We start from the raw sequence: 27,851 nt of genomic DNA, 5'->3' as shown, positions 1-27,851 counted from the left end.
ATTAAAGTTTTAAAAGAAGGGATCTAAGTGCATTTAGAACATCCAACAACATAAACCGTGTAACAAAATTGTTCACTCTGTTTTGAATATCCGTTTGCTACATGTTTTTGTCTAGGAAAACTTAAAAACTGTCATTAAACCCATAAGGATGGATTTTCTGCGATCAAAGTGATATCCATTTTAGTGCATAAAAAATGCAATAAGATATTTAACTTTTTGATCTACTCGGCTAATGAAAAAAAGTAATATAATGAAATGGTATGGATGATGTTGTGTGCTTTGCTACTAAAAAACTCATTTTTACCCAACATAACATATATGCATGAAAAATTTGTGTAGATGAAAAGTCCATCTTTTTTTTTTTCAAAAAATTGTAAAATAGAAATTTGTGTCGAAACTTGTAAAAATCTGTTCTGCACTAATTCTGCAAAAAAAAGTAGATTTATTGGCATTGTAATGAGGAACACAAACCTACCAAAAATGAATTTAGTAGTTGCAAAATCAAAAAAGTTATAGAGAGTAATGCCATCAAAAAGATAACCCTCGATAACTACTTCATTTTCAAAAATATTGCAAAAGTTATGAAATGAAATAACATGTTACGGAAATTGAAAATACTTTTTTTTAAACAAATTTTATAACGGTATATCCGAAATGTATTGTTTTTTTTTCTATTTCTCGTTAAAAATAGAAAATTGACGTTTGATAAAAAAAATTGAGAAAAAAAAAAAGAAAAAATATTCAGAAAATGATAGATGTTTCAGTTAAATATCAATTTTTATTTGTCAAATTTATATGTAAATGAGTCTTCTAACAAATTTCTACAAACTTTATTTTATTGACAAATCCAATATTCCATTTGATTTCCATTTTTTTTACGCTTGAAAAAAAAACGAAACTGCAATTTTAACCGATTTCTTTGTTTTCCCATAACTTTTTTTTATTTTGAATAAGTTTAGAAGACATTGTTATTTTTATAGTTGTGATTTAAGACGCCAGCCCATTTTTGATTTATAACTCAACCCCGTATCCTGTCTCCTTAAGCTTCAATAAACAATTTTTGTGCTTTGGGTATAGAATACGCCCCTCAACATTCCCCTCCCCCAATTCGGCGACCCCATCTTAGCCTACCAGCAACCCATGCAAAGTTTCAGCCTCTTAGGCCCAACGGTCTGACCACCCATAAAAGAGACGCACACAAGTTTTATATATGTACAGATAATTAAGATTAGTTTACTGATTTGCCCCCTTTAAGTTTATTACGATATTTAGACCCATTCACCCAACATTATATCCCTGAGGTGGTTATTCCTTCTAGGGACGGACATCTCTTTGTAATAACTCGTGTGTATCATATTTTTGATTACCCTTCTACCAATGTAAATTCTTAATTACTTCCTGTATCCCAAATAATTAATATGAGAAAATCTTTAGTTTCCAAGTGATTAATACATTCTTAAATTAATTATTGAGGTTTCAAATAGTGTGACTTATTGAGGAAGATGTTTTATACTATATAGAACATTTCTTGTTTGATATCATTTTATTAATTTAGAAATAATCTACCCACTACATTCAACATACAAAATTATATATAATTTTACGCATCTACAATTTTAGAATATTTACTATTCAGATCTATAAAATATACGGATAAAGCAGTATTGAATTTGTTCACTGATGCTTATAGTACTATTTATACCAACTATTTAGGAAAAATATGTTAAATGTAGTTTGTTACTATATAAAACACTCTAATCCTTTTTAAATATGTATTTTCTTTTTTGCAAATGATATCATGTAATTAACTCCTTTATTTTACTGATGAATAATAATTTAAGTTGTGAGTAATTTTAATTTATCAAATTGCTTTTGAATTTGATGCATTTTTACCTTTTCAACTGATATGTAAATACAAACGTAACTACATACATAGGCTCTAAATGCATTTTAAAATTACAACATTTTTTGAAGGAAATTGAGATCCAAAATAGGTTATCAAATGATAGATACAACCTGTTGCCTCATTCCAATATTTACAAAAAAAATCTTTAATTCAGTTGCTAGTGTTCAGATACTGGCCCTAGTATTTTACATTCATATAGCAAGTGACAAGTAGAGAGTGTATTATGACTAGGGATATCATTTCCGTTAAGAAGAAATGGCCAAACTACATCAGATATGTACAGGGAGGTTAACCTGAGCTGATACAACAATTTATAGCATTTTTGGACTAAAGTAGATTGTCTCCATATTTTGAATCGGGCCTCAAACGAAATTGGAATTAATACACACACACACCCCAAAAAAAAAAAATATTATGCTATTGTTGCTTCATATTTTCCGTAAGTTGTTGTGATGGTCCACTAAACTATGTAGTTCTTCAAAAAAAAAAGGTGCTTTCCAAAAAAGAGGTGTTGGTTTTGATTATTCAAAGTGTTATTATCAGACAAATTAGCCTTGACAACAACATTCCTCGAATCTTTTGACTTTTTTTTAATACTAACATTAGAAAACGTGTTTCTCAAAAAAAAAAAAAAATCGTCATAATTTTTCTAAGGATGTTCACATTCTAAAAATAGTTATAATATAGATACCACTTCAGGAAAAACATTGGATAAATGTAAAATTGATTTCTATTTGTTTTCATATATAAAGTTCTGAATGAAGTTTTTTATTAATAAGTTTTAACATCATTCACCTTTTTTGCCTTATGTTTCATATATAGCTTTAAAGATGTTTTTTTTTGGTTTTTTTATAAAAAAAACCACGGAAAGAAAGAGCACACAAAAGGGAAAGTAAAGTACCACCAAGTGGCAATATCTCTCGATGAAAGCTATTACGCATTTGATACAGGGAGAAAAAAATATAAATTCCTTTAAAATATATATAAAGGGGTTTTCATTAAGAGCGCTTCAAGTTTTTTTATAAACAAAACACCAACAGTTAAAGATTTGGCAAAATTTATTTTTAAGTACAAATTATAAACATATACATTTAAGTATGAAAGTCAATTTATTTAACATGACCCCACGAGCACGTTTACAGTAGTTCAATCGTTGAACCCAATTTTCCTCTACTTTTTCCAAGAAATTGAGCGATATTGTAGCAATTTTGTGTTTGATATTTTTTCTGAGCTCTTCTAACGTTGCCGGCTTAATGGTGTAGACCAATGACTTCATGTAAGCCCAAAGAAAATAATCTAAAGACGTTAAATCGACCAATGGAGGCGGCTAATCAACTCGTCAATATCTCGATATAAATTTTGCTTTTTCAATAAATCGATTATAACGTATGCTGTGTAACAAGTGGCACCGTCTTGAAAATCACATGTTTACCAATTCCATACCTCACCATTGGGTCTAAACAATCAGTAATTATGGTGTAATAGCGATTTCTATTAACAATAACGTGGCCATTATTATCATCAACGAAAAAATATGACTGAAAGATCCCTCCAGCATAAAGTACATCCAAAAAAGTAATTTTTTGGGGATTAAATGATTTCTGGTGAAACACTTGTGGATTACTGCCTGGCCAAAACTTATATTTCGAGTATTAACAAAGCCATTAAACAAAAAAACTAGCTTGATCATGGAAAATGATTTTTGCGGTGAAATTCAGGTGTGTAGTTTTTTTTTGCGGTTATTTTGATAATAAATTGGATAACTTGCAATCGCTGATCAAGTGTATATCACTCTATGATAAAATGATTACCAATGAAGTTTCTAAAAGTCAAAAGAAGAAAATAAATAAAGAAGACTACACAAATTTGTTATCTTACTTCAACTCATCTTTATTAGAGTCCTTCTATCAGACATATTTTAAGTATACACAATAAGAACTCTAGAAAGTCCTTCAGTGCTCCCCCTAGATTCTACTCCAAGCTAAAGAATAAACCAATCCATTAAAAACATTCATAAATAAGAATATACAAAATAAAAATAATTGATAAATGAGATCATTCAAACAAAAAAGTAAAATGAGAAAATTGAAATAAAAGCGTAAAATAAAGTTTTCGTTATTTGAAATGAATGATAAAATCCTTGGTGGAAGATCTAAAATAAGTTTTGAAAAGCAGGGAGAATATCCTGAATACCAAAAGCAGGCATCGAAAGGTCGGCCGATACAATGTTGCACCGATAACCCAGGTCTATTTTGAAAGTCCTGACGGATTTAGACAATACTCTGAAAGGACCAAGGTACGTAGGAGATAAAGCTGGCTTGATCGGCTTTTTCTTTAATTCACACATGACTCCCCTTTTTGAGCGTATCAAGAGAAGTCTGGACTCGGCTTGAAGGTTGAGAAATAATTCTCGGCAGAATGAGCTTCATATTTCTCACTTTATTGAAAAGGTTCATGTTCTTCGGACCATCAGAGGAATCGGCCAACGACATCGGTAAGCGGGGACCTGATCCCAACAAATGGTGCAATGGTGAAAATGAGGCTCTCAGTACATATGGGATAGATGCTCTAGCCCCCATGAGCACAAACGGAATGGCATTAAACCACGACACGCCCTCCTGGTCCATCCTTGCAGCCAAGGCTACCTTAAGAGTTCTATGAAATCTTTCCAATATTCCATTCGACTCGGGATGATAAGCCGCAATGAACAAACTGTTTGATCCGAGGACTTAGTCTTCCTGTAAATTGAGCTCCTCTGTTGGAGTGAACAGAAAGCAGCACGCCGAATCTTGATATCTACACTGAAAAGAAAGACTCCACAATAGTCTTAGCCTTATTATCCCACATGCAAATAATTTCATTCCATCTTGTGGCCTCACCAAAACGTTAAAAGGTACCTGTAAACATTTGACGGAGGAAGGTCCCAACAATATCTATATGAATTGTATAAAATATTGGAGGATCCGAAGAAAATGGAGTAGGACCAGACGGCTTTGGCTGAGTTACCACTTTGTTCTTCTAACACGACAGGCACTCATGGTCCATTTTTTTACAGTCTCTCTCAAATTAGGCTACGCGAATGACTTGCAGACCTCACGTAAAGTAGCTTTAAAACCTTGGTGTGAAAGTGAGCTAAATATATATATATATTTTTTTTTTGCAACTTGTTTGATGACACTATATGTTTTCCGTCCCAAAACTGGCCAAATCACCCATTTCAAACCTCCTATTAAGAAAAGACCTTGGTTTAAAATACAAGCTACGTGGGTCGTTTGAAGACTGGTCCTCTTGAATGAGGGGAAACATTTAAGATCTAACTGGAGCTATCAGTCTCGCCAAGGTGTCTACCAAGACATTCTCTTTCCCCGACTTGTGTTTATTCTGACAATGAAACTCAGATACAAAGGACAAAAATCTAAACTGTCTTGCCGTCCACAAGGGGTTTCTCGATTCTAAAGCCAAAACTCAAGGGCTTGTGGTTGGAAATTATTGTAAAGTCAACCTCTTCTAGTCACCAACGGAGATGTGCCAGGGGCTTCTTGATTGCAAGTATGGTTCCTGTGTACTCAGAGAGGTCCGGTATGAACCTTGCAAAATATTGAACCATCCCCAAAAGGCCTGAAGTTCTTTACGGGACTTAGGAGGAGCTAAGACTCGAATAGCCAATACTCTACTTTAAAGATTAATTCTCTCTGCCGAGACGTGGTGGCCCTGGAAATCTAAAGAGTGTACTGGCCGTTACATTTATCTCCTGAGAGACGAATACCTGCTTTTTGGAGCTTCGACAGCCTTTTACAGAATCCTCGATGTTCCTCTCTGGAATTGGAAGGATATCGTCTAAATAAACAAAAAAAAGCAAAAACCGCCACATTTATGAATGAGAAAACTTGAGTAATTATTGCCGTGCCGTCTTTTAAGATTCTTGATCCTCTACAGAGATCTGCCTTGCATAAATCCAGCTTAATGAACAATTTGAATCCCCCAAGGCCTTGAGAAAAGTCCTTCATGTTGGGAAGGGGATAGTGATCCACCTCAGACATACGATTCAGGCGACAAATGTCTCAACAGAGGAAGTATCCTCCACTTGGCTTCTTTACAATGTGCACAGCCGATGAGAAGGAGGATGAGGACACTCAGAGAACTCAAAGCTCCAAGAACTCCACCACTTCTTTCTTCAGAAAAACCAATTTGGGTCCACTGAGTCTCCCAGCCTTTGCAAAATAGGACGGTCCCAAAGTAAATATCGAGTGTTTCACCATGTGACTAATAGGTGTTTGAGAATCCCAGGAAGGGAAGAGCAAAAGCGAACGGCTCAAGGGTGAGCTTGTTGAGGTGTAGGCACGCCGGTCTTTTGAAGAGGGAGCCACTTGTGACGTCAATACTTGAATCGTTACGACATAAAAAAATCAAATCCCAAAATTAGAGGAGCCTTGTCTACTACATAAAAATACAGTAGTAGTTCTTTTCGTCAAGGAAAATATCCCCAAAGGAACAACTCCTTGTCCTCTGAAAGCAACCATGAACATTAGCTTAGTCTTTTTAAACCCCTTAAGTACCCTTTCTTTGGGTAAAACAGAGACCTGAGCTCCTGAATCGATAAGGAACTCAATTTTGTTTTTAGGGTAAATCGCATAAATTAGATCCTTGTCTGAGAGTAAGAGCTGAGGACTACTTAGTTTTTTTAGATGAGAGAGAAGAAGGGGCATGGGGTTCCGGAGTACATCTTTTGCCTGATCGCTGTAAGTCCTGTGTTTATAGTAAAATAAAAGGCCTGCAAATGCTAGAATTGGAGGCTTTAGTGAAGGTTTATGATGGTTTTAAGGAATCTGCTACGGCTCGGATATCATTTTTTGATTCTCCTTACTCAAGCCCGGGTGAAGTATTTGAAGCGTCTAGGGTGAGAAGGAAAAGAGATATGAATCGGAAAGGAAAGAAATAAGTAAACTTCAATTCACGATATTTGCGATGGTTCGGTGTTTAGTTACGAAAAATTTATCTTCCCTCTTAAAAGAGCAGCATTAAATCATTTATCACCAATACTGTGGCACCTGTTAATGAATTATTCCTCTCAAACAGAAGTAGAAACCACAAAAATTTGTGATTATTTTCGGGACTTACTTGAGTTACCTTGTATGTAAATGGTAATTTTCCTCTTAAGTCGACTATGCTTCGTCTCTTACTATCAGAAAAAAATTTCATTGAGGGGAGTCCTTTAGTTTCCTTGACGTATATACCGCAGGAATAACTTATCTCAATCACAATTACAATTATAATGTAATTGTTGAAAATTTTCAATGAATGATCTATGGATGGAAGATGAGAACTCTCTCTGTTTTAGTCTATTATTCTGTCTTTTTATTGAAATCTTTATTAGTCAAACAGAATTATGGTCTCAATCTCGAACATATAGGACGGGAAAAGATTTACGGCCCAATTTCAAATTTCATCAGGTTACATTTATTTTAGCACTCCCTGCAAGGATTGTGGTAAAATGTTTAATTCGAAAGTTCAAGCTTCTGCAAGTTGTCCGGTTCTAAAAAATTGTAAGAAAGCTTGTCACACTGAATGTTCCAAAGATTACGGAGAAGTTTGTCTCCCCTATACTGTTATTTGGACTCCCTTCGAAAAGCCGAAATGCAAAAAATCGAGTAGTAGAACATACTATTACAAGCTGCAAAAGTTTGATTGCAAAAAAAATAACCATTGAAGAGCCCATCAAAGTAGAAAATCTTAGATCAATAATGATTCCGGCTGCCACAAGATATTCATCGTTTTTTACCAAGGTTCCTAATATTGGTTTAACTTCATAGACTTACGCTGGTGACTTAATCAGATATTATCCTTCTTGATCAAATGTAAGTTTAAAGTTATTTTGTCAATTGGTTCGAAATTTTAGAAAGTTTAAAAATGAATCGATTTGAAATAATTAGTTTGTTGTTGTTTGTTTTTTATTATAGCTTAAAATTAGTTTTTAATTGCTTAAATTAATTTTCACAATTATATTCATTTTGTGCTTTGGAAGTCATCTTTTTAAATGATTTCAAAAAGTTTGGGTCTGTTAGTATATTTTATTCAAATAGTTTTATTAATATGTCTCAAATATCAAAATTGTTTTTAGGGTGGTAATATTTTTTTCTATAGACCTAATTGTAAACTAAAATGTTTATTTATATATCTAATGTACGTAAAATCTATAGAATGAATAAAGTTTAAAAAAAAGAAGAGATATTCGTCCTTTAGAAGATCCATTCTAGGGGAGAACCCCCGTACTTTTTAATAAAGAAATCCTTGATCTCTTCATAACAACCCAAAAAAGTCTTCTGGTGGAAAGGTTCTGAGGATATGGCAGTATAGCGTCGCTATCATTATATTTTCCTTGTCTTCGTCTTCTACAATCCCGTATGTCCTGAAGATTGAATCCACTCCAGAGAACCAGATTTCCAGGTCCTCTTCATCAAACTGAGGAAGTTGTACCTCGGTGATTCGAGTTCGGATCGAGGGTGGTACCTGTGGGATGGGCAGTGTTGGGGGGTTTGGAGCATTTGCCTTCTCCACAGTAGAGAGCTCTCAAGGAAGTTCCTTTGACCTAGTCAATGGCATTGTGTTCAAATGTTTGGGTCACCACTAAAGAAGTCTACACAGGTTGGTTATCTTACTTCAACTCATATTTATTAAAGCCTTTCTGTGGGATATATTATTAATATAAACAAGAATAGCTCTAAGAGGTCCTTCATAAATATGGTGTCGTTTTTTTCAGGAAAAAAAAAATGAAATGTCCCTAATGAACCACTCTTTATCTGCTCAAAATTTATCAAAAGTTCCCATTATGCAGAAAAAACTTTTTTACTGCATTGGTATATTTTCTACATGGGTAAGTCAAATATATTTGTAATCTTTCAAAATGGCCAGAGGTAGCCCGTGATTATGACAGAAACAGTATTCATTTTGTCGGACACGACTAGGCGAAATGTATTCATCAACTAAGTTTTCTTCATAAGAAGATAAACAATATGGTAAAAAAAAACCGTTGCAAGACGAAATGAACCCAAGAGGAGTCGAAGTCTAACAAACTAGAACAATTAAAAACTTGGTGTCGAAATTAATTTAATACTGATCAAAAACTGTGTTGGAATTTTCAAAACTTAAAGTCCACAACGTAAATTTTAGACAACCAGCTGCAGTTCATCATATATCCATTTATGAGAGATAAATCGAAAAAAAAGTAAAATTAGCCTAAATTATATTCAATGTGTTAATAGGACAATTCTACAAAAAGCACATAAGTACACTAGTTGTATACTTTATAAATACCCACGTCTTGAATCCTTACCTAAAAATACAAAATACATTGTACAAATCATTACTTAGAAGATTATAATTTATCAACCCATCAATTTTATAGCAAAGGAAATATAAAGGTATTTTCAGGATTTAATGGTCTACCACAATAACTTTATGAAAGATTTATACACATATCTATATAAAACCCCTTATGAATAAATTAAATTTTGAAGAACAACGTTTATTTATAAACTAAAAGTTTTATATTCTTATATGTATTTGTATAAACATAAAAAGAAGGGAGAAAGAGGCTTTTGAAGATATTATTGAGGAGTTTGCAAATTAAATGGTCTTTTATTTTCATAAATTTACATTAGACTGTCCCATTTTCGAGTTATTTATAGGTGAACTAAAAATAAATCCCTTATTTAAGATGGATTTTTTATTATTAATGTTCATCTACTGTGCAATCAAACAGTGTTTACATTACGATTTCCATTGTTTCATCTACATTTATGACAAATGTTCTTCCAGAACCTGCTGCATCTTTGGCATCAAAATTACCAAAACCAATCCATGAAACTAAAATACCACATGACTGGATGTTACAGTATCAGGACCGTAAACACTATTCACATTCTCTTCTCCCTGACTTGCATTTTCACCTTGTTTGAGTAAAAACTGTAAAATATGGCCGATTTTCTCTTTGCACCTACCCATCTTTGAACCACACTTAAACAATACTGAGTCCAAAAATCACAAAACTGTCTTATAAGTTTTTTTATCACAAAATCTTATTTTCTAACACTTATACAATGCGAGATATACATTACTAAAGTTATCTCTTGGGCAAATAATGGATTTATTTTGACTATCCCTATCATTTTTCTACCCCTGCAAAAAGGATTTTCTTCAAAAGCATAGGATAGGGTTTAAGTACTTGCCACTCTTAAAGAGGCGTAACTAATGAGGTACAAATTGGAGAATCCTCCAATTTAGAGCAGAAGCCCAACTTGTGGATATATCCTAGAAAATTGAAGTGTATGAATTTAAATAGCCCAACTCCCACTATATTTTCTGCAGAAAACTAATTAAATATTGTCAACTTGACTTGAGTCTCATTTCAAAACATAATGGATCAGTCATCATGATCTTTTTCATATCTTTGGTGCTACCTTCGCTTAATTTTAGAAAGTTCAAAGAAAATAAATTCTATCGAATGAAACAAAATTACTTCAAATACCCGGAACCTTAAATTAAATTTTTATATTGTCGATTTTTCATTTATTTATATATACAACAAACTGAATTTAATCCTTTTGAACTCACGTTCTCAAGTATAAAATAATACACCACTATCTATTTATTTTAACTTATATCATCGATTCTCTTTTTCTCTCTTTCTATATGGGTATAAGGGAAGATTTTATAAATTTATAAGAGCATGTAACTAAACTCTTTTAGCAAGAACAATACTCCCTAAAAAATCAAAATTTCAGCCATTGTTTGCATTGTATTTTTTGCTTATATGCTATTTTTCAATCAAATTTGAGCTAAGGCCTTACTCTTAAAAGTATTTTAGAGGAAACAAATTGGGATGGGTTTATTCTTGACGGAGTTATGGCTAAATCAAATTTAAAGGGCATAAATTTTGAGGAACTTCCAAACCGGGCCTCGCGCAAGCAAAAGAATAAAATGTCTCACATACTCCTTATTTGTAGGGTTAAATACTTTGACCTAAAATTATCAAAAACAAGTTAATGTTTAGAGGTTAACATTAAAAAAATTTCAAAAAAAAATCAAGCAAAGAAGAAAATCCAAATTTTATTTTACTTGATATGCAGAAACAGTCGAATATTTCATAAATATATTTGAGTCAACTATAGGACTTGTAGTCAAATTTATGAAGCTTTTTCTGTCCAACATTCTGAACTAACCAAATATTTCTGTTTAAACAAAAAATCCCAGGATGACAATATTTTATTTTGTAGTCACTAAACTTTTCTAGCTAGGCAAACAATTTATTACATTTGAGTATATTGCTTATATAAGCGTTGAAATAAAGGAATTAAGAATCAGATGTAATTTTACATTTGAAAGCTTTACTCACGGTTCCTGAATAAAAATATTTAAAATTTCAATCGAAATTTCAAAAATAGTACATAACTTTATTATAAAATTTTTAATAGAATTTATCTAATAATTTAAGATCTACAGTTAGTATTTGATTGGAAATGAATATTGGAGATAAAAATCATGATTTTATCTACCTATATGTACATAAAAATATTGATTCATTCGTTTATCACGCTTTTTTTTTTCTTTTCTTTTTTTCAAACTAATTCCATTTTGTCAGTTTCTACAGAGTAAGAACCCAAAACTTACAGTCCCATGACTAAATTACGGAAAACGTGATTTGTATGAAATCGAGAAAAACAACTCAATACTAATTTATGATATTTTTAAATACTATATTTACGGATATTTTTTATTCTATATATCTTCCTTCACAAGTAATAACAGTCTTGACAGGCCGGCGAACAAAATGACAGCTCTATACGTGTCCATAGTGTACCGGATGGTTGTAGCTAATATCAAATCCTAATTTGAATAAGAGGTACGGACGATATTCGCATCTAAGACATTTATATCTCCAAAGTCCAAGGGGCTGAACTCATATTGGAGGCAGGCCAGAAGTCAGTCAATTTTTTGCTCCACAACTTTTGGTTCTTCTTGTCTGTATGGAGCAATAATGGACTTATTGATAATGTATGTAGTCTGGAGGAAGATGCCAACGGTCTCTTGCAGTCTTCTCAGAACTGAACCCGAAGCGGAGGAGATCCCACTAGCGTTGCTATTGCTCCGACGTTTTTAAACTTAAAGACATGGGATTAGAAAAACTTGTTTATCTTTGTTTTAGCTGTCGTTTGTTTTCATAATGAAACTTTGTAATTAAAAATAACAGGATAAAATTACCTTGTAGAGTCCTGAAATTTTTCGTAGAGGTCTATAAATGCCCAAAGTTGTATATGATATTTACTGAATATATTATTTTGATATGAGATTATAATCTATTAGAAATATTTAAATGCGTTTTTATATATAAATAAATGTGTGTCTAACAGGGGAAAAAAGTACTGAAGACTTTTAGGAAATGATGTGCTACATATAACAAAATAACTGTATTATCATTGACTCCTTTTATGTCTTCTAAGATCCAACCCATAGTAATTTCAATTTACAAAGAAGCTTTATAAAATCCTTTTTTTTTTTCTTCTTTTTTCATATTGCAACTTGAGTTTATAATATCTTCTAGATAATACTACAGGGTGAGGACTCAAAAATTAGAATCCTCTTTGAGGCTGTCTAGCCTTAGTTCTAAAAGTCTGACCTTTTTTTTTTTACTTGGTGCCATTCAAAAGAGTTGAAGTATAGCTACAATTTAATGTTTGTTTTATTTTTGTGCGATCAAAAGTGTCTGAGCAACAAGAAAAACGGTTGAGCGGGTACGATCTCCGACAAGAAGATCTTCAGAAGAAATGATCACTTCTTGACTGAATTAAGAGCTCAGGTTGTGGAAGCCTTAAGGAACAAACATCCAGCTCAGGTCATTGTCCTCTGTGTTGTAGCGTCTGACGGCAGCAAGATGCTCCCTACTTCTTCAAAGCCAACGTCTACTACAAGGTCCTCAGGCATCATGTCTTGACATGGTTGAAGAGCACGTTCCCCAGGACAACTATGTATTTAGCAAAGACGGTGCCCCGGGACACACGTCCAAGAAGGAGCAGCAATTCTGGAGGGAGAACAAGGATGTATTCTCGAAGGCAGACTTCTAGCCTTCGTCCACACCCGACGTGAACCCCTTGGACTTTGCTGTTTGGTGCGTCTTGGAGGGCAATACGAACAAGATTTATCACCTAAATATCAATGCCCTGAAGGCTGTGATTAAGGAGGAGTGAAACAACTTGTCCTTGGACTTCATCAAGGCCAACAGTGCTTCATTTCGTCCCCATACTGAAGACATCATTTAGAAGAGAGGGCGGGGGGCATATTGAATAGAAAGTGTAGCAAAATTGTTGAATTACTAACTCTTGCTTCAAAAGTTTGCCATAAAAATATCACAAAATAAAAATATGTAGAAGTAAAAAGGGCTTTTAAAATTTTCAAATATTTTTTAGCCCTTCCCTGTACAACTAATACTTACAGTCAACCGCCCTCAAACTTCACAATTTGTTTGATGAATAATAACTATTTTTTATAATTTATATTTTATATTAAAACTTTCAATAGAAAAAGAGAAAGAGGAGAGAGTGGAAAATTTATTAGTAGTTTAGCTATTATCCTTAACAATCGCACTATTCCTCATTTAGGGGGTAGAGATATGTTTATATAATTTGAGTTCAATAAATAAAATTACAGAACACTTAATAATAAAGAATAAGAGTAGACCACTGACAAAAATAAAAGGAATTACCAGACCTATATATAGAACGGCGTTCATTGCTTTTTTTAAACCTTTAAAAATGAACAAATATCATTGAACGGAGTTCATTTAGGCGTTCATACTATCGTCTTATTTTCCGGTTTCCTTATCCCCCTCTTTTATCACTCTCCTTGACTTTAAAGAACAGGCTAACAAAAAAACATGCGAAAAGATCCACAAGAGAAAGAATCTACTGGTAGGCCAAACTGGTAGTTTGCTTCTCCAAATTGAAAGTATCTTTTCGAGAAAGAGTTTATGAACTAGCTTCTGATAAATTCTAAGAGTTGTTTATTAGCAGAATATACTGTTATATGGAATAATTTGCACAAATTATTTTTTTCCCTACAAATGAACTCATGAGTACCTAAATGCAAGCTTTTCAGAAAATGAAGGAGTAACCTGAAATTTTTGGGAATTCTTAATTTAACTCATGCCTGTATCTACAAACACCATCGTTGATATTAAACTTAAGCAATACTTATAGAATGTTGTTTCCTTGAATGTATCCCACAACCTTTCCCGAAAAGATAAATAGAAAAAAGGCCCAAAATCATTTCGTCATTAGCTAAATAAGTCAATCATAGCAACTATTATTCATCTCAACAGTACTCTCAGACAATCATTTTTGTAATGTTATTTCTCAAAAAAAAAATAATAATAATAATTACATGTATCTATTTAATCATATTAAAGCCCAACATAGTATTTTATTCGGTACCTTCCAGAGTAATATTGTATAAAAAGCGTAGCTATATATTTGCATATGATAGCCAAAATTTCTTCATACAAATAATAAAATGGTTTATATATATACTACTTGGAATTAACAAGAAATCGCATTCAAGTCTTTTTGGAAATGGAAGTTATTATTTCGTTTATTTATCAAAAATAATAAATTATGAAAGAGCCATGACCTATGAAGTGAGGCAAAGGAATCGAAAGCTGACAACAAAATACATACGTTACGTTTGTGTTAACAAGATTACACCGTAATAGAAATAGAAATTTTCTTGGACACAACTCACAACAATTTCCTACTCATCATTAAAATGAATCAGCCTAAAAATCAATTTATCATTTAAATATGGATACCTATTAGATAAAATGAAAATTTATCTTTATTATGTTTGAGCCATATAAAGATTTTTTTATATCCCATCACTTATTTATTTTTGAATATATCTAATAAATTATGCAGGTCATTAGCAAAATAGATTTACATATTCTTACACAAAAAACTAAAATTTAATCAATATTGCTCTATTTTTTTCTAAATATTTCCATAATTATATGAAATTTTAATTTGAATAATTACTAAAATATTTATAAAATAATCATGATCATATGTTCATATATTGTAATATACATATATATTTTTTGCAAATGATTTAATAAGTCTAAATAGTTTCAGCCATATATTTCAGGAATGAGTATTATAGCAAAAATATAATTTTATGCAGTGTTGTCCCGATGCCAATATTTTAGATCGGCTCATGTGGCAACAAATCAACTTAAACTTAGCTTATATTTCGGTCGAGTTAGTGTAACAAGACCATAAAGTTATATTTTTCTAAAAGACAACTTCCTGATTTCTTGAAATTTTGTATTCATGAGCCCCCTTAATATATTTTAAGAATTATATACAGGCAACAAGGATCAGGCAACAAATCATACATATTAGTGCTGAAAGGTGTCTATTCGCCATCTTTTGATAAAGGCACCTGATAGGGGATTATAAAATTTGTAGGCGCATATGGGCTATGGGCAGTGATGTTAATCGGGAGCGTTTTGGGCATGTTAAAAAAATAGCCCGAAAATCAACATGGTCACATTGAAGAATGTTTTGAAGGAGAGCAGCTTAGCTGTCATGACATTTGTTTAAATTAGCTGAAGCACCTGTGAGAGGAAGGAAGTAAACAGACACCCCAGTCCGTATATAGCAAGAACATATAGGATGGAATTACTACGATGTTGATCCTCAATTCTACTCTGAGTCCAGCAAGGACTTACACTTATACTCCTGAGCAAAGCACCATTGCTACTCTCACTCTTTCATGAGCACACGCACAACATAAAGGACTCTAAGGAAAGAGCAGTTACTAGGGGGAGACGGCCTGTTCAAACTGGCTACGTGCCTGGAGGAACATGTAGCAGCTACTAATTTTAAGCCAATCAGAATTGAGAACTACTAAATCCTACCTTCCTTCCCTTGAGTGCCCACTCTTTGCCTAGAGTCCTTCAGCACAACATAGTTATTACTTTATACATAGATATTATCTTCTCAAGAATTAAACAATAATGCTAACAGTTTTGAAAATAAAAACATATCGCCCACTAAAAAAAGGCGCTCTCTCCTTCTAGGACATATTTTATAATATGGCTATAGTGTATCTAATGATCATCCCTCTAAAGTTATACAACACGCAGACAATTTTAACAATGGTATTATTTATTGAGTCAATAGTTCCACCAGCTTTACCTCAAAAACATACATTTACACTGGATTTTCTTGTCAGCTGTCTTCTTCTTTTCGCCTTATCATTATTCTGAACCTTGTTTGGTTGACTTGAAATGCATTCTGGTGAAGTTGTAAACAAAGTTGGGAAAATAGGTTAATTGCACATTACAATCCTTTTTAACTGTTTTTTTATTGGAGGAAAAGTTGCAGGGTTGATTTAATAGGTTATAAGGCGCTTAACTATAGCCGCTCAAACAGCTCCTTTTTTCATACAGATTTGAAGCTCTAATACTTATGTATCTATGCAAGTAAGTTTATTATTACTCTAAAAAGTAATTGATTATATAAGTCTATTAATGATTAGATTATTATCAAATCGATGATAAGACGTTTCAATATTAAAAAAAGGTGTTTTATGTGGATGGCATGCCTTTCAAAATCTAATTAAAATTGAGAATTTTTGATTCAGTTAGGAAAAAAGTTATTTTCACAAAAAAATATATGATTAATTTATGTCAATTAATGTTTGATACTAATTAAACCCATATTCAATTAAAGTAACTAATATTATGAAGGTACATTAATCTAAATACATCCTAGGTATGGGATCATTCAATATTGGATACTCTTATATTAGTCCGAGTGGTCCATTAAAATCTAAACACTTTGAATTTTAAACTTCAAAAAGATATAATTAACAATAGACGTTCGACAAAATTAATACTATAAATAGATGTGTGTCAAGGCTCTCTTAATCATTCATGTAGTCACCCTTAGCAGCAATGATAGCTTTCAGACGGAAGCTAGATACTACATTTTATATTCAACACCATCGGCTATGTTTATTTTACTATTTCTATTCCAAAGCAACCTTTCTTTAATTTAAAGAGGGAAATTCAAATTATAATGTAATAAATATAACATACATGGTATTAAAATAATTTATATGTTCGTGATGTACGTCCCAATTATAAAAACGGAGACAAATACAGAATTTAAACTTAAAATAAAACTTGATCAGAATTCTAAGTTACGTACGTAAAGCAATGTTTCATTCTGATCAGACCTAATTGCTGGGTTCAAGAGGGCAAGTTTTTTTTTTCTCGCTAATAAGTTGATTGTTGTCATAAAGAAAGATCGATTCCCCGTGTCTTAATAATTTTTTTAATTGAATGGTTTGTCAATTCGAAAATGCAACACAAAAATAAAAATCCAAAAAACGAATTATTGAACAAGCGTAAAAAGGGAGAACGTATATTAAATACGAATTAAAAGAAGGAAAAAAGAAATTAGAGGATTAGCGAGTTAATATGTATCTTCATTATGGTTGAAGATGGAACATCTTATATAGTAATTGTATTTATTCCCAAAAACACCCTTACTTATGGTGGCGATGAGTTTCCAATTTCACTAATAAGAAAATAGTTCCCAATTAAGTTAGTAACGGCAATGCCAATTATTAAATCACAAGGTCAAAAATTTGAAAAAATTGCTTTATATTTACCAAAATCAATATTTTTTACATTTTACAATTATATATTGCTTTTTCAAAAGTGTCACAAAGGGTGTAAATTTGATTACATTTATATCAAATGGACAGAAAACAATAAAAAATGTTGTTTACAAGCAGATTAAAAAACATAAATTTGTTTATTATATATTTATTGTTTATATTAGATTATTATTGGTTAGAATTTTAACATGAACAAACTAAATATTAATAAAATCTTTTTAATTTTTCATTGGCTATCTTTAAGATAACGTGTTTGTGCTAGTTTTAATTAATATAATAATACACTTAGAACAATTTTAAATTATAGATAAGAAAATTTAATAAGCAAGCCCACTTTCTTATAATATTACATTACACTTTCTATTGAATGTTTTTTTATAGATAACATAATGGCGTCTCTTGTATGATTCATATTTTGTTTATCAGTCCTTATTATTGAGGAACAAATATTCACCAGTCCAATAAGTCTTTCAGTTGATATAATGCTATAAAATTTTACCGCTTAATCGAAAAAAAAAAATCCGTATCCTACCCGTAGTTGACGAAAATTAACCTTTTTTCAAACGTGAATTTTATTAAGTCAATTTTAAATGTATTGAATCTACTTAAAATCAAATTTTTCTAACAAAGAATTGTAGATAACAAAAAAAAAAAAATTGTAACTCAGTTTATGAAATAGTTAGCTGAAAAAAATTACAATTTGCAGAGTAATTTGCAATAGAAGATGTAAATATATATAAAAACATACAAAGAAAAACCTCTAAAAGTAAATATGATTATTTTATTGTGATGTAACCTACCTAGTGTAGGCCTTTGCAAATACTCTGCCATTTTTTTATTTAGGTCATTGATAAACAAAAATATTTATGATGTAATGTATGCTAATTATGGTCGTATGAAAATGTAGGGATTTTTAGTGTAAGCCCTGCTCCAAAAAGAAACCATAAAAAGCCCAAATTAATTGGGAGTTAGAAACCCGACTTTAACTATAGCAAACCTAAGCGAAAAATAGAGGGGGAATCCTAAAATGAGCAAATATCAGAATAAACCTTCTTTTTTTTCTCATTAAATCAGATTGGTTGTTAAGGCATTCATCTAAATTGTATAATTGAGATATTATTTTCTTTTATAGTTTCATAATTTTAATAATATTATCATTTTAAATCATATTTAAATAAAGAATATATTATTTGAAATTAGTTTTTTGTTTGTTTTTTCTATTAAAAACAAATCAAGTGAAATAAAGGAGTAGGAGGGAGGTAAATAAATGTCAATAAAGATAAATGACATACAACGTTCTTGTATATTCATTAAAATTAATGTAAATAAATTTAACCAAAAGATAGCTTATTTTGGTAGAAAATATTTATTATTTTCAATTATAAATGTAATTCCACATTAATACGAAAGGAACATGTCAGTTGTTAGAGTTTCACTATACATAAATCAATCCACTTCATTCAGACGCGACTAGTCCTTATTAGTGGAGTTGTAAATTCTAAGCATTTTCTAGCGTACAATTTTTTTTATAATTTACAACATTAACATATTGTTGTTAATGCTCAAATGACATAAACAATAAATAAAGGAAGACGTAAAAAATAACATATAAACATTTTAGTTATTAATTATCCCTCTGCTAAAAAATCTACCTAATCCTTATACGTATATCACAAAGCAAAAATAATTAAATAAAATCTGTCAACATACCGAATTGGGAAGACACATAAAAGCATAGAACAAGAACCGAAACTTAACAGTCTCTATAGTAGGACTATTTCTTTTTAAAGGCTTTGTAGGACCTTGCAATCCACTTTTAAGAGCCCAAATATTTTCCCCACATTGAGGAGTAATACCTAGTAACATTATTATTTTTAAAATCCCTTGAATAATTTTTTTCAAATGCCATGTTTTAGGATGAATGTTGTTCTTAGAAGTCCTTTTAAGTGGGGGAAAAATTACTATTCATAAATACCAAACTAGGGTATTTGTGAAGGTCATGGACAGTCTGTAGGTATTAACGAAAATAATAGTAAATATTATTTTACTCTGATGCGCCTGCCACTCCCTTAATTAACACTGTTACTAAAGGTCCAGAACTATCGAAGACAGTTTTTCCTGAGACTGAACAAATTATAACTGTTTCAGTCGCCGTAAATAGATGCTATTTCTGTAGATATAGGAGATATTTTCTTGATTAATTTCTTGCAAAAAATGCTGTCTGTATTAATTGTAATAAAAAAGGTTAGACCTTTAATAAATATTAAGCGTTTTCCCATTGAAAAAGAAGCGAATGATGCCTTTTTTAAGATAAAATAAGACATTTCTAGCTCAGTTTTGGCTGCCGTATACCAGGAAGAATTGATGACGTTTGAAACAGACGTCTCAGAATGCACAATTGGAGTAGCCCTGAATCAAAAAGGAAGCCTAGTAGCCTTTTTCTCAAGAACTTTAAATAAAAGTGAAATCATATGTAATCTATCGTCTAGGCTATTCGGAAGCAGTGTCACTTCCTCATTGATAAACACTTTATCATAATAACTGATCAAGAGGCTGTGTTCTTTATGTTCAAGACAAAATATTCCGGTAGAATCAAGAATGAGAAGTTACTTAGATAAGGACTCAAACTTTCGTAGTTCCCGTATGGCATTATGTATAGATTAAGAAAGGAAAAAGCTACGGCTAATTTCCTTTCCTGAATATGCCCTTCAACCCAAACTATTGAGGATCTAAAAATGTTACATGCAAGTCTAGCTCATCTAGGAATAAGTAGACTGGCTCATTTTTTCCGTTGCAAAACTTTTTGATGGAGTTATCAATAGTTGTAAAACATGCCTCGAACTCAACCCTAAGTTTTATGAAGGGCAAGTCCAGGAACTAATCAGAGCTACTCGGCCTATGGATCAAATAGCTATTGAATTTAAGGCCATTTGCCTTGTTCCAGTTCTTTTATTAGATATACCTTAACTGTGATCGATGAATATTCGATATTTCCGGGGTTTTTTCCATGTCAGTACATAACATCATTTATAGTGATTAAGTGTCTTGCTGAATTATTTTCGTTGCTATGTACTGCGACGAATTGTAATCCTCATGAGAGAATATTCACATACCAGAGGAGATTTCCCTTGTGGATTTCCTCTACCGGCTATTGTACCCCAGGAAAGTTTATTTGAGAAGAAAAGTACGCGCAGGTAAATACGAAGCATTGGTAAATGAGGTGTACCTCATTTCCACAAATCCAAACTATGTAGTAGTCCTTCTACAGGAAGGTACTGAAAAAACTATGTCGTTAAAGGATTTTTTTGTACCTAATTAACAGAGTTCGGTAGTTTCATTTACGGATTCTACGGAAAAAAAATAATGAGTAGCAGATGCCATAGTAGTGAATGAGTCCGACAAATTGAAGAAAAGCAAGATGCTGAAGAAAGCGCTTTAGATAGAGCATCCGATATAGCAGTCTCCCCAAACTTAGAAGATCTAAAAGAAACCGTAAATTCCCACATCAATTAAGGTAATGATTGATTGTAAATCAATGAAAAGAAATGGGGGTGAATTTTATGGAAGGTTTTGTTAATTTATAAGTTATGTAATGTTACGCATAGTTTGTTGTTGTAGTGTATAGTTTAAAAGTTTGTCATTGTTAATTGTTGATCGTTGAGGAATCTATGATCTATGAGGAAAGGTATATATTACTTGAGTGATAAATTAAACTTTGTTTATATTTGTACATATTGTAGATTACATATAAGTAGAATAAAACCACAAGTTCTGGTATACGACACAGTCAAAATAGAATTACGCATAGCCAAACTTTCTAGGCAGTTTGGATGGAGTAAATGTTTCTTTGCTACGTTATGATGAATTACATTTATGTTAGTCTTCGGCTCATACGATGGTGTTTCATACCATAAAACAGACACATGAGCAGCACCCAATGAAAATAGATTTCATCAACTGATCCGTCTGATAAAATAGTAGACAGTTTCGAAAACATGACAAAGGACCTCTTCATTCTCTCATTTTTTTTCATTTTTTTTTGTTATGTCAAGAAAAATCTTCCGATATATCTTTTGAATAATAGAAGATAGTAAAGTTACCCAGCCTCCTATATTCTTTTCTGGCCTTGTGAGAGGCAGAGAGGGTGCCTTATTTAAAACCAGAAGAAATATTTAATATATAGTTTAACTCTTGTCAGGAGATTGTATTTCATCAATTCTCTAACTTTTTTATAAGCCAAATTAATAAGTGTCGTCCAATTTGTGTAAGTTTTACTGACATTCAGTATTGGCTTCGACAAATATTATAAAATCACCCGTATTAGTATCCAGTAAATTTTTATAATTAACAAAGTAAATTCCAAACCCCCTATATCTCCTTCGTAGAGATATACAAAACTATTCAGAAGCGGTAATAAAAAAATAAGGTGCTGCGGGACAACCTCTGACAGGAGCTTCTCTTGATAAGAATAGGCTCACTGACACAACTATTGATATCGATTGTAGATGATCCATTATAGATCAAACTCTTATAAATTTGAAAAAAACGCTTATACACTTTTTAACAGCCTGAAGTTTAATGCATTTGTTTAATAGAATCAAATACCTTATGGAAATTCACAAGGAATGATTCCCCAAAAAAAAAAATTATGGTCCTTCAAAGAATTAAAAGGGGTTCTAATATTTCTAGATATTTCAATTATTTTCCCATTTCTTAGAAATCTTTTTTGGGAGGTCCACTGTTGAGGATAGACTCTTCTTCTTTTTTTTAAATTACTCCTTCTAGTAATGTTTCGTTCAAAACTGTTATTGTCCTCCAATAACCAAATTAAGTACCATTTACTTTCTTAGGAGTGAGTGCAATTCTACAACAGGTTATAAAAGGAGGTAATTTTCCATACTTCACCATCGAAACTCCAAACTTTAAGAAAAATGAAACAAAAACATCGAAGTAGCCAAAATATTTGTTCTCCTAAGCCATCAAGTCCTGGTGCCTTATTACTTTAAAACTATTTTTGACATAACAAAAAATATTTATGGGAGGAATTATAGAAACCGTGTCATATGGTTTTCCGTTTTCCAGGTAAATCGCTTCTTTGGCCTCCAATAATATTCTGAAATGGGGATTAGAAATAGTCCAATACATCCCTAGCTTTGAGTAAGACCTTATCTCTTAAAACGTTCTTCTTAACACCAGTTTTGGAATTTACATTTTTGGATTGCGGGATTCTTCTTCGAATATTGAGCTTGCACCCTTTCTTATATTTTATCCATCTCTTCCTCTGCAATATCAGATATATTCTATGCGCATTAATAGTATCAGCTATAAAAACCTATGAAATACAGAGCCCTTCTCTATGATTTATTCAAAACATTTGTCGAGGAGAATCGATTCTCTCCTTTTTGCCCTCCTAAGCCTATTAGCAGTAATTTTAATATTCACTATAAGACTACAGACAACCTGTTAGTTGGTTGAAGGTTTCAAAAAGCATGTCCAGTCTTTGTTTAAGGGCTCTTATAATATCTTTTTGTTATATAACCCATCTGGATAGTCTTTAGTACCAAATTCAAGGAGTTGATCGAAATTCTACTTGGATGATCTTGTGAACAGAAAAGGGTCCTTAACGATATAATTATTTTTTAATTTTCAATGTCTATTCTTGATATACGACTTCCATTTATTAAAAAAAAGCTTAATTAAGAAGTGTGAGAAAGCATATCCGATTCTGTTATTCATGTCACCTATAAGAATGCATGAAAGGGAATCACACTTAACGTTGTACAACATTGATGGTAGAAAGCCTGAGATCTTATTATTGGTTCATAAGCATTAATTAAGGAAAACCATAAGCCATTGTTATTAACTTCAATTACAAAATGTCATTGTTTCTTAGATGAGTACTCGTTCGACAAAGAAGAGCGCTCCAGTGTCTTAGAAACCAGTGATAGAAAGCCACTATAAAAATCAAACCCAATAAAAAAATATTCAAAATCATGTGGAAGACAGAAGCCACAAGAGTTTGTACGGGTTACAGAAATCTTGGTTTATAGTTTCTTGTAAAAAAAATTACATGATGATTAAGCTTTATGATTCTTTTAATTAAACCATGTCTGGTCTTTCTGTCTTTTCCGCCTCTTGTGTTTAGTGAAAGTATTTTGAATGTTTCCATGATTTCAAATATTAATTATTTAATTATTCTGTAATTTCCTGGGATTTTCTTTATTTATTATCTTTTTTTTTAATCTGGGGCAGATCTTTTTTTAACTGATCCTTACATATGATTCAAGAGTTTCAAATTGTTGGCTTCATTCTACGTTATAGTCATAGTTATACGTTTACCTGTTTCATCATCGACTGAAAGTGAAGGCACCTGTCTCTGACTTATTTCTGCATTAGATACCTCGTTCAACCCATCAACTTTGTCCTAAATCACTGTTTCCCTCCTATTTCCTGGACATCCATAATTATTTGTCTGTTTTTCTGTGGAAACAAACCATCTTCTAGTACTATATCATACTTATCTGCTGAGTGACTTCCATCTTCATTTCCCCCATGATTTGGAACATACCCTGTTTCGATTCCATTAAGTTTTGAAAGTTCAGTTATATATTGATCAATTTTCCTATCCTCAAATATATCTTTACACTCTTTCTTTTGACAGATTTTCTCGTCAAGTTATTTGACGAAATCTGACCATTTTACTTAGCTATTTGAACAGCTGCTTTCAAAATGACTGCTAATAAAGCATTATCTGAAGGTACCTTAGTATCTCACACTAAGGTACTAAACTCAAAAAGAAGTTCCCATTCCTTAGGCCTTTTAATCTTACATTGTGGAAGGCATTGTTTTTTCTTGGTTCAGAATCGGTCCATATTTATCATAAATATAATTAATTTCTCCTCGATTCACATCTTCATGAGGCGAATGAATAGTAACATTTTTCTCATTTCCAGAAGCATCTCTTAGTTGAGCTTTTGGGCTTGCTTTTGATACCAAAACAATTTTTATCAGATTTTCTCAATATGAATTCATCCTCTACGTGAAAGAAAAAAACACTAATATCTAGTTATTTATTAAGGAATATAACGATAATATTTCTGGAGCTTGGACAAACGTGAATACCTTAAAGAACTGAGTGATTCAGTTCCAGTGTTCAAAAGATCATATCTTCTACTTCGATATAAGTGGGCCGTTTAGGAGAATGGTCGCCCTCTATGAGCTTCATATTTATTATAATTTTACTCTTCAAGGTTTTTGAAGCAAGATCTTTCTTAAGTGTATTAAAATAATTTCATTCAGGATAATACTCACTTGAAGATTATTTTATAATTATTTTTTATTATTAAGAATAAATACAAAGGTTAGAGGAACAACAAACCTCCCATAACGAACGAAACACGATGCAATTATTAAAAGAAAATGAAGAAGAAGACTAAAAAATAAGCTTTAGATGATTCCCTGAAACACCAAAATAATTCTCAAACGGCAAAAAAAATTATGAATGTAAAAGCTTTAACAAAATAACAAGCAAAACTGCCCAATTAGAAATAAACTATCAGAACCTAGAGAAAGACGTCTGTTAACACAAACCTTATTCTCTTCTTTTAACTATTTTTCTTCATTTTAATGAAAAAGTGGTATTTATTGTTATAAAACTTGGTTGTTGAGGCCCACAAAATGGCTTACATCCACAATGATAACGTCATGCAAAAACGTTGTATTGCATAGAATCAAAAAATTGCAACATACTGTTTTTAAACGTTCACGCAACCTCTCTTGTATTCCTCAGTCAGGGAAAATCTTAGTATCTGCCGAGAAGAAGACCCAATTATTTTCATGAACTTAACTTAGTCAACAAAGATTATATGTAAATCCGAAAAACAACTATTATTTCGTAAGTTGTTGGTGTTTTACATTCTAAGCATATTATGAAAATATATCTGATAAGCTCACATAAAGAAGAAATATTAGCTACATATAAGTATATGTTTCCATGCTATGATAAAATAATGGATTATTATATTTGTTATGCAGCTTTTATTTGAGTGACTGTCAATCAAATTGATGGATAGAGCAACAATTTAATTTGATGAGTGATACTTAGTGTGCTTAGAACATGCATATATTGTCATACATAAATAAATGTATTAATCAAAATCTATACAAATATGAATGCATATATGTACCAACAAAAGTAAAGAAAGACATTATGGATTTTTATTCGAAGCAACGACAATTAACGAAATATGATTTTATATAAATAAAGATTTGAAAGTCAAAGTCGGGCAACTTTGGATCGTACTTGTTCGTATTCACATAAGCAAAAGGCGTTTTAAATCTTCAAAGGTTCATTTTTTATTTTTTTCAAATTGGGAACTTTTCAATTCAAGATTTTTGGTCTCTAAAAGTCTCCCTAGGTTTATTTGGATCTCCCAAGGGGGATTTGTTAGAATTATAAATATCCAGTCTTTCATTCTTAATTTAATACAACATTGATTTACTTGTAAAAAAATAAAAGGTATCAAACCAATATATATTTTTACTTTAAGTAGATGTTGGCTAATTTTATTGACCAAGTTATCAAGAGCGCAGCCAAGCCAAATTTCAGTAGGATGGCTTTATCCTTTGGTCCGTGTAGCCTGAAGAACGAAACTGTGATCCACACATATACAGTTTTTGTAGATATAGATATAACTGTTGATTAATTTTGGAGTATACAACCAACAATTCTCCTAGTTGGATTTAGGAGAAAAAAATATAATTTTCAATCATAACTGATTATAATAGTTACACATAAAAAATTTAAGAATATTTCAATTTAAAAAAAAAGGAAACTGGGATAGAGTAGTGGACGTATGTAGTTTCCTTGCGATTTCTTATTTAGTCTTGCTCTCTTTGTTTTGAATTTCCGAATCCATCCACCATCTCAGGTCAATCTCATCACTTCTGTATTTGGGGTTAGTTTTTCAATTATTTTTACTTTCATATAATACATCTTGTGGGCACCGGGGAAATGTAATCCAGGAGCTCCTTCTCCTCTATTGACGTAATATATATCTGTTCTCTCACTCTTTCTTTTAATCTTCTTCTTGTTTTGCCTACATATGTATTTGGCTCCACAGTTGGGATTTGAGCAAGTAATGCTATACATTACTCTACTTGTATCACAGTCAACCAAATTACTAATATATAAAACTGCTTTTGATTGAGTAACACAGACTTATCTTGTTAATGTCCAGAAATGACCAGAAATTCCATTTGTCCATTTTTGAGTCCCATATTTGACTTGATAAGTCCATTAATTGAATTTTCTGTAATTTTGACCTTACATATCATAGCTTTGAGATTCCTTAGTTGTTTAAATCCAACCATTGATGGAAATGGGAAGAATTTTTTCATTGTGGGATCCCTATCTAATGTGGCCCAATGTTTCTTTATACTCTGGGAAATACTTAGTAACTCTGGGTAATATGTGATGGGAAATACAGCTAGATTATAATCAGCTTTGACACTGGGTTTGAGTGATTTTTCTCTTGCTATGGGCATGGCTCTGTTGAGACATTTTTCTACAATTCTTCCGTAGGAACTTCTACTTATCAACATCTCCTACAGTTCTACCATTCTTTGTTGTTGTTTTTTTGAGGGTTACAACATATCCTACCAATTCTGAGGGACAGACTGTTAGGGAGGTTTTTAGTGGCATGAGCGGGAAGGGAAGAAGAAAGATCCAGGTACTGAACTATATTATATTCTTTCCTGTACAGGTCAGTCATCAACTGGCCTTTTTTGAAGAAGACAGTAGTTACAAAGAAAGTTGTGGATTTGTTGAGGAAGTCACATGACTAAGTGAATTATATTGTGGGGGAAGTTTGCTGATCTTCTGAACGATTATTATCATAAATCAAAACTCAATTAGCAGATTTGTAGAACCGCATATTGGCTCATGTTATAGATACCATCCAATGTTCATTTATTAATATTATGTCTTCCTTATTATAAGGCATAATTATAGCGTTGACATATATAATAACTACATATTATCATTACATGTTCAAAAGGTGTATTTAATATAGTTCTTTGACTGGAAGGAAGGTGTAAGTAGGTCCATAATCCTGTAGAAACTTGACTTAATTAGATACTAAAAAAAACTTAACGAAATTAAAAAAGGTACTTAAATGAATTAACCACATCTGCTTTTAAACATTTAACC

General features: G+C 31.9%; 1 protein-coding gene and 1 long non-coding RNA gene across 3 annotated transcripts in view; one reads left to right on the top strand and one right to left on the bottom strand.

Moving 5' to 3' along the window:
• Positions 1-27,851, bottom strand: part of LOC139907255 (uncharacterized) — a 177,257-nt gene that overhangs the window by 78,880 nt on the left and 70,526 nt on the right. The gene's annotated exons all lie outside the window — the stretch shown is intronic.
• The window catches only part of LOC121129157 (uncharacterized), a 259,086-nt gene that overhangs the window by 179,374 nt on the left and 51,861 nt on the right, over positions 1-27,851 (top strand). The window lies entirely within an intron of this gene.

This window comes from Lepeophtheirus salmonis, chromosome 14, assembly GCF_016086655.4.
Source record: "Lepeophtheirus salmonis chromosome 14, UVic_Lsal_1.4, whole genome shotgun sequence".
NCBI classification, from domain to species: domain Eukaryota; kingdom Metazoa; phylum Arthropoda; class Copepoda; order Siphonostomatoida; family Caligidae; genus Lepeophtheirus; species Lepeophtheirus salmonis.
The sequence above is the reverse complement of the archived record's forward strand: the minus strand, read 5'-3'. Positions and strand labels throughout refer to the sequence as shown.